The following is an 8787-nucleotide window of genomic DNA, read 5'->3' on the forward strand; positions in this document are numbered from 1 at the left end:
TGGAGCGACCCCATTTTAAAAACATCACCCTCAAAGAATGTATCTATGGGCTTAGTGAACATTAGATTCCCATACGGGAATGCACAGCAGATAGTGAAAAGTAAATGTACAATGGGTACACCAAATTCTCTATTATACAGTCCTATGAAAAAGTTTGGGCACCCCTATTAATCTTAATCATTTTTAGTTCTAAATATTTTGGTATTTGCAACAGCCATTTCAGTTTGATATATCTAATAACTGATGGACACAGTAATATTTCAGGATTGAAATGAGGTTTATTGTACTAACAGAAAATGTGCAATATGCATTAAACCAAAATTTGACCGGTGCAAAAGTATGGGCACCTCAACAGAAAAGTGACATTAATATTTAGTAGATCCTCCTTTTGCAAAGATAACAGCCTCTAGTCACTTCCTGTAGCATTTAATAAGTTCCTGGATCCTGGATGAAGGTATTTTGGACAAACAATTCAAGTTCAGTTAAGTTAGATGGTCGCCGAGCATGGACAGCCCGCTTCAAATCATCCCACAGATGTTCAATGATATTCAGGTCTGGGGACTGGGATGGCCATTCCAGAACATTGTAATTGTTCCTCTGCATGAATGCCTGAGTCGATGTGGAGCGGTGTTTTGGATCATTGTCTTGCTGAAATATCCATCCCCGGCGTAACTTCAACTTAGTCACTGATTCTTGAACATAAGGGTGCATTCACACGATGTAAAATGGAGCGCAAGCTGGCAAGTATACGCGTGTCAGCATTTTGCGCGCTCAAAAAGATCCCATTGATTTCAATGGGAGTTACGAGCATATATGCAGCATTATTTTGCGCCTGTAGTTTTGCGGCCGATTAGCTGAAAGGTGTGGCTAATCGTTTTTGCCAGAGGCAGGATCAAAGCCAAAGAAGACAATCACAGTCCGAGGCCATGAGTGCAGAATAAGGTCCACAGGCACCCCACGGATGTGAGAAGGGCCTACAGATACTAGGTTGCTAGGGAAAACCCTTAGATGCTTTGGTCATGATTGATCAAGGCATCTAAGGGGTGAACATGTGTGTTTGGAGCTCAGTTGTAAGAAACAGTGTTGCCATTCAGCTTCTAAGTGGATGACATTGCTATGATGTACTATTACGTCATGGAGTGGGAATAGGTTAAAGTGGTACAGTAAAATTAGGCCTGCTTTTCCTTACCAAATACTTTTGCCACTACTGCTACTACCACCATACAACTAGACATCATCTCCAGCAGCATGACTTTATGAAAGAGAGGTCATGTCAAACCAATTTATCTGCCTGTTATATAGTGGTAAGCAGGAACAAGGGCAGCCAGTAGATGTCAAATACTTGAATGTTTCTAAAGCCTTTGCCACTGCCCCTCACATATGGTTACTGCACAGATTAAAGGGTTTGTGCCATTACGTACACTTTTCGCCTATTACGTCCATTAGTTTAGATAGTAACACTTGTTATAATTGGATCATACACAAACTCTATGGATGTTGTAAGTGGAGTGGGGCTTTTACTCTAAAGCTGGGTTCACATTGGGATTTTTGGACTGGATTTTGATGCGGAGGCAGTAGTTCAGAGAAAGGTAACCAAATGAATATGTTGTATGGAAGATCTCACATATGAAGATAGGTTAGCAAAACTGAGTTTATTTAGTGTAGAAATGAGAAGTCTGCGCAGGGATATGATATCTTTATATACATATGTAAATGCAATAAACCAAACAAAAGACACAAGGTTACTTTCTATGATTCACAGAAAAATAGTCTGGAAAAATCGAGAAAACATAACCTTTAATGAATACTAAATAAAAATAGATAATGTTAAAATGCAAATTTCCAAACCAGGCTCAGGGGCTAGTATCATACAAATATTGTGCATACATTCATGCACCGATGTTGTCCCTGTCACTGTTACTTTTTATGGTTAAAGACATTTTGTCTCAAAGTTCGAAAAAAATTACTTTACTATCCAAACTATAAGATAATGGAAAATGCTCCCCCTTTGAAAAAAGGCTAGGTATCTACCTTATAAACTGCGCTATACCCGGTTAATGGTATCAAGGTAGAATGTTCATATAGGACTCTATTATATGTGGTGTATTAAAAACTACACATTATGAACATATCCTCACACATTTTTTTATATACAGCTTTGAGAAAAACAAAGCACATTTTCTTTGAATTATATGGTTTTACATATCAGGACATAATAAAAAAAATAATCTGGAACTTAAAATAGAAAATATGATTTGATATAAACAGCATATAACAAATTACATAATTTATGTATGTACATAGATATATATTGTAAGCTGATGGCTGGTCAGGTAATGGAAGGGGTGTACATCTCACCCAGACTACTCAGGCGGGTGAGATGAGAAAACTCCAGGAATGTTTGTTCTCAGCAGACAACTTTCGTTTCATTTTGGTAAATGCTCAGTACTGGGCTGGATTTTTAGGAATGTCAGATAGGATTGGTAGCGGGACCTGTCATTCCACCCCCCTCCAGTTCACACTTTGGGGATATTCCGGCAGTGACTCAGCTGTTGAGAGTCTCCTCGTCAAGGAGGCTTAACCCTTTCGCTGCCAGGCACGTACACTGTACGTGCTCCCAAGGTGGCACTTCAGTAGCCGAGGACGTACTTAGTACGTCCTCCCTACTAATGCCGATATCTCTGGACTGCATCAACATATCTTGATGCTTTAAAATGCATTTTAAAGAAGAGACTCTCATCTTTAAAATGATACCAGGGACTTGATGATTTTACTTACAGTCTTGGAGCCATTCACTGTTGAAAACACTATTTGGCATTGACATCCAACTGCAGATCTCAATTCCCGACAGCATTTCAACAGTGAATTTCTCCAAAACTGTACATCCAATCATCGAGTTCTTGATATCATTTTAAAGATTCTCCTCTTTAAAATGCAATTGAAAGCATCAAGATATGTTGATGCAGTCCAAAGATATAGAGCTCCAAAGTGTCCCCCCCCCTCCTGTCTAAGCAAGCAATTTGCGATCTAACAAGAAAGGAAGAGGGACACGGAGCAGCCCAGCAGAGAGAGAGAGAGAGAGACACAGAAACGATCTCGCTCTCTGCATAACTTGTATGTGATAGCAGGAGGGGGGTGGCAGGGACTCTATTGTCCCTATTAACCCTTCTCCTGCCAATCAGAGCGTATGCTATATATTTGTCTCTGATTGTCACATACAGTTACAGTCCTATGAAAAAGTTTGGGCACCCCTATTAATCTTAATCATTTTTAGTTCTAAATATTTTGGTATTTGCAACAGCCATTTCAGTTTGATATATCTAATAACTGATGGACACAGTAATATTTCAGGATTGAAATGAGGTTTATTGTACTAACAGAAAATGTGCAATATGCATTAAACCAAAATTTGACCGGTGCAAAAGTATGGGCACCTCAACAGAAAAGTGACATTAATATTTAGTAGATCCTCCTTTTGCAAAGATAACAGCCTCTAGTCGCTTCCTGTAGCTTTTAATCAGTTCCTGGATCCTGGATAAAGGTATTTTGGACAAACAATTCAAGTTCAGTTAAGTTAGATGGTCGCCGAGCATGGACAGCCCGCTTCAAATCATCCCACAGATGTTCAATGATATTCAGGTCTGGGGACTGGGATGGCCATTCCAGAACATTGTAATTGTTCCTCTGCATGAATGCCTGAGGATTTGGAGCGGTGTTTTGGATCATTGTCTTGCTGAAATATCCATCCCCGGCGTAACTTCAACTTCATCACTGATTCTTGAACATTATTCTCAAGAATCTGCTGATACTGAGTGGAATCCATGTGACTCTCAACTTTAACAAGATTCCCGATGCCGGCATTGGCCACACAGCCCCAAAGCATGATGGAACCTCCACCAAATTTTACAGTGGGTAGCATGTGTTTTTCTTGGAATGCTGTTTCTTTTTGGACGCCATGCATAACGCCTTTTTTTATAACCAAACAACTCAATTTTTGTTTCCAAAATGAAGCTGGCTTGTCCAAATGTGCTTTTTCATACCTCAGGCAACTCTATTTGTGGCGTACGTGCAGAAACGGCTTCTTTATCATCACTCTCCCATACAGCTTCTATTTGTGCAACGTGCGCTGTATAGTTGACCGATGCACAGTGACACCATCTGCAGCAAGATGATGCTGCAGCTCTTTGGAGGTGGTCTGTGGATTGTCCTTGACTGTTCTCACCATTCTTCTTCTCTGCCTTTCTGATATTTTTCTTGGCCTGCCACTTCTGGGCTTAACAAGAACTGTCCCTGTGGTCTTCCATTTCCTTACTATGTTCCTCACAGTGGAAACTGACAGGTTAAATCTCTGAGACAACTTTTTGTATCCTTCCCCTGAACAACTATGTTGAACAATCTTTGTTTTCAGATCATTTGAGAGTTGTTTTAAGTAGCTTATGATGCCACTCTTCAGAGGAGATTCAAATAGGAGAACAACTTGCAATTGGCCACCTTAAATACCTTTTCTCATGATTGGATAGATCTGGCTATGAAGTTCAAAGCTCAGTGAGGTTACAAAAACAATTTTGTGCTTCAGTAAGTCAGTAAAAAGTAGTTAGGAGTATTCAAATCAATAAAATGATAAGGGTGCCCATATTTTTGCACCGGTCAAATTTTGGTTTAATGCATGTTGCACATTTTCTGTTAGTACAATAAACCTCATTTCACTCCTGAAATATTACTGTGTCCATCAGTTATTAGATATATCAAATTGAAATGGCTGCTGCAAACACCAAAATATTTAGAACTAAAAATGATTAAGATTAATAGGGGTGCCCAAACTTTTTCATAGGACTGTATCATGTAATTCCCCCCTGAGCTTAACTAGTAGGGTATTCTTATGTTATACCTCCTGAACATAACCAGGACGTTTGTTGGCACTGTGACCCAGACATTTACCATTGTCCAGGTCGCAAACCAAAAAAAAAAAGTCGCACCAAACACTTACACAACATATATATAAAGTCGCAAATAAAGTTTACATTTCACCCAATCCCTGTCCTATCTATACCTGAGCTTTCTACAGTAAAATACGTCTCTAGTGATGTCCGTTACACACTAAAATAATAGTAATAACGATTATCACTAGAGATGAACATATGGATTGCTAAAATTATTATAGGGGGATGGAAAATAGCATTTTTATGTAAAGTCCTATTTAATTTGCATGCACAAAATGGGATGGCGCATTTCTGCGATTATGGCGATTCTTTAACACCCGCCCCTGTAAATATATACATGTGTGGTATGTATGAACTCCTCACATATTGCAGTTTTATGGACAGTACATTATGTTTGCAGAAAGGGATTGCTTGAGCCGCACTTTAGTGGCAAATTTGAATTTTTGCGCAATTTTTGCTAGCAATCTCTTTGCGGCAAAGTTGAATGAAGGTGGTTGTATATATAAACTATTAAATTGTGTTTTTATATACGGTATGCTGTGTACTCTGAAAAAAGTTAGATTTTGGTATCACAGTCACAGTTTGGTAGGTGCAGTATAGCTTTTTAACATATTAGTGAACAACAGCAAAATCCTGCTTGTCTTCTGTATTCGTGTTTTTGGGAGTCCGAGCTCTTGTTGTAGTTGATGTTTGCGGTACATATAGTATATATACACATTGTGTATACCATAAGCTATTATTTTAAAAGTATTTTGTATATGAATGTGAGATTGAACATGAGTTTTAGGTGCAAATATGTGTTTTAGCGTATTTTTTCAAAAAATTATTTGTGTTGGTCGCAAAGTTGCATGAAGGTGGATGTGGCTATCAATGACCCATTAAGACATTTGTAATCTTCATATTGTCTACTTTCAAAAAATATATAGGGTTTAGGGGTTCACTTTTCATGGTGTGTAATCCCTACATTTTATAGGATGATACTTTTTTAACATTTCCAGCTTCAAAGCAGAATTTTGTTCCTTCCAGTTCTAGCGATTTTCTGAAGACACGTGCATGCGGGTGTAGGCCTTAGTGATATGAATGAACTCTGCACATGTTGAACTCTTATTTTTAGGAGGTTTGGTCATTTAATTTTTTGTTTGGTTTCCGCTTTTAACAACTAATATACATTTATTTGCATTTTCTCATAAAACATTCACTTTAAATCAAAATTGCATGAAGGTGCCTGTTCGTATACAGTACCAAGTGGCATTCTGACAATGCTGCAGGTGTCTACTTTAAGAAAATATATAGGTATGGGGGGTTGGATGCTTTTTTAATGTTGCAATTTAGGTTTGATTTGTCCATCTCAAAACTGTGAAAATTGCTCTGGCTACTGGAGGTGCAAAATTTCCAGAGACCCTTGGCAGCGAAAAGGTTAAGAAGTCAGCTCCAGCAGCAACACTTTGGCAGAGCTTGGCTGGAGAGCCAACAGAGAGGTCATATTTTTGGAGCTGTGTCCTGAATGATTCTACTGGCTTTTGATTTCTGTTATTCTAGGTGAGGTAACCTATTCTTATGTTTAGTTAGAGCCTAGTCAGGCAGGTATTTATTATTGTATTGTTTCCTTTTGTTGCTGCACTACCTTTTTGAGTGAATATAAACTCTGTCTTTGTTTTGGACTAAAGAAACCGTACTTTTGTGTCTATGCCACCCCACCTAGCAACCCCAAACCCTGACAATATCTATATATATAATTATTTATTTACCGACATCTAGGCCAAAATGCAGAAGCTGTGTGTTATTGCTTCCATAGGAATTAAGGGGGCACACAGTAACCAAGTGATGCTAATAAACCATAGACACTTTTCAATATTCGTTTTTTTAACTCCGTGCCTTTCTAAAGCCATATGGAGAATTAATTTTTGCAAGACAAATTGTACATCGTAATGGTACTATTTAATAATCCATATAATGTACTGTAAGCTGGGAAAAAAATCAGAATGGAGTGAAATTGGAAAAAAACAGCGTTAGCGCTTTTTTTTCACAGCTTTAACTGTACAGCCAAAATAACATGTTACCTATCTATTTAGGTTTTTTTTTTTTGTGTTAACCCCTTTTTAAAGAAATCCAAAACTTAAAATAAAACATTTCTTGGAGTCACCATATTCGGATACCCATAACATTTTTTTATATGTCCATGTATTCCATGTATTTGTGGGGTCAGATGTACTTTTTATTTATACCAATTTGGGGAATGTCTATTGCTTTGATTGCTATTTATCTTAAAAATGGCGGTTCAGCTCTTTTGATTTGTTTCTTGCTACAGTGTTCACCGTATGGAAAAAATATTTTTACAAGATTGTGGACCATTTTCAAACACAGGGACACCCAATGTGTATGTGTTTCACTTTAGGGACTTTTATAAGTGTTCTGTAGATGGAGGTAATTTAATTTTTTTAAATATTTTGTTAAGTTTTTTACTGTAATTTTTAGACCCCCCTAGGGATCTTGAATCCCAGGAAGTCACTAATACAATGCATTGTAATGCTAACACATGGCAATGCATTGTAAAATACCAGCACTTGTTTTACAGGCTGCATGGAGCAGACTCTAATGCAAGTGTATGCCAGACAAGCTTGAGAGCCTTCAATAGACTCCTGATTGTCATGTAAATGTATCATCACTGCCAAATCTTGTTCCGGGGTCAGCAATCCACCCCAAAATGGCACCTTGGTCAGTTTCCACCAAGGCGCCAGGGCGGGGGGTTATTGCTTGCGATCAGTGCACTAATTTCAGCATTACCACTAGATCTCCACTGTATAATGCAGTGAATATTCAGCAGCTATTTAAATACCTGAGATACACAGTAATATTATTGGAAAAAAGTTAATTGTTCCTGAGCAAGTGTGTTAACCTCAATAAAAGCAGATCTTTACTGTTTACTGATGTTGAGCAATGCCAAAAAGAAAGGCATCAGCAATGGGTGAAAAAAAGAAAAGAATCAAGGTGTTTCAATGCACAAGGGGACCTTAAAAGAGCTGTACATGAATGAATTCCCAGAATGCTCAATAAACTAAAGCAACATTGTGAAGAAGAGTGGGCCAAAATTCCTTCATAATGTTGTGAAAAACTGACAAAGTGACACACAAAACAATTACCTTAACTTTTTGACGCTAAGGGGGCATTGCATCACAGTGCTTTTCACAGAATGATGGTTCTACAAGCTGTTGATTCATGCCATGTACAGTTTTTCACATATGGCTTTTGCATTTTGGCTTCATTTCTTTTACTTAAATAGTAATATGGTGGAAACTGTTATGTGTTGTGGTTAATCTGAGGTTGTCTTTAGCTAATTTTAAGACATTCTCAGGCCAGATTTTTTTTTTATCATGTCCTGATCTATAAAACCATAGAATTAAAAGAGGATGAACTTTGTTTTTCTCATGACTGTGTAACCCTCTGATACTAGAAATAATTTAGCAGTTCCAAGAACCCATACATTGACAAGTATATATTGTAAAATATATTGCAATACATTCTTCAGGTTCAGTACAATACACAAGACACCCATTTTCTCTTTCTCAGACATATTTTTATCAACGTGATGGAATAAGAAAACCACCCCCTCCTTCTTTCTCAGGCTATTCAATTTTGTGGTTAGACAGATAGGTACCTGAGATACAAACTTGTATGCATATAATAAATCATTACAATTGTACAGTGATTTATTGAACATCTATCTTGTAGTATGAAAGCAAAGAACTAACCTAAATTCGAAAGCTCAAATAGTGAAATATTGAAATATGACTCTAATTTGGGTTAGATATTCCATGCATATGACAGTCATGTTAGACTTTGTATTTCA

Source organism: Leptodactylus fuscus, chromosome 3 (genome assembly GCF_031893055.1).
Source record: "Leptodactylus fuscus isolate aLepFus1 chromosome 3, aLepFus1.hap2, whole genome shotgun sequence".
Lineage (NCBI taxonomy): Eukaryota > Metazoa > Chordata > Amphibia > Anura > Leptodactylidae > Leptodactylus > Leptodactylus fuscus.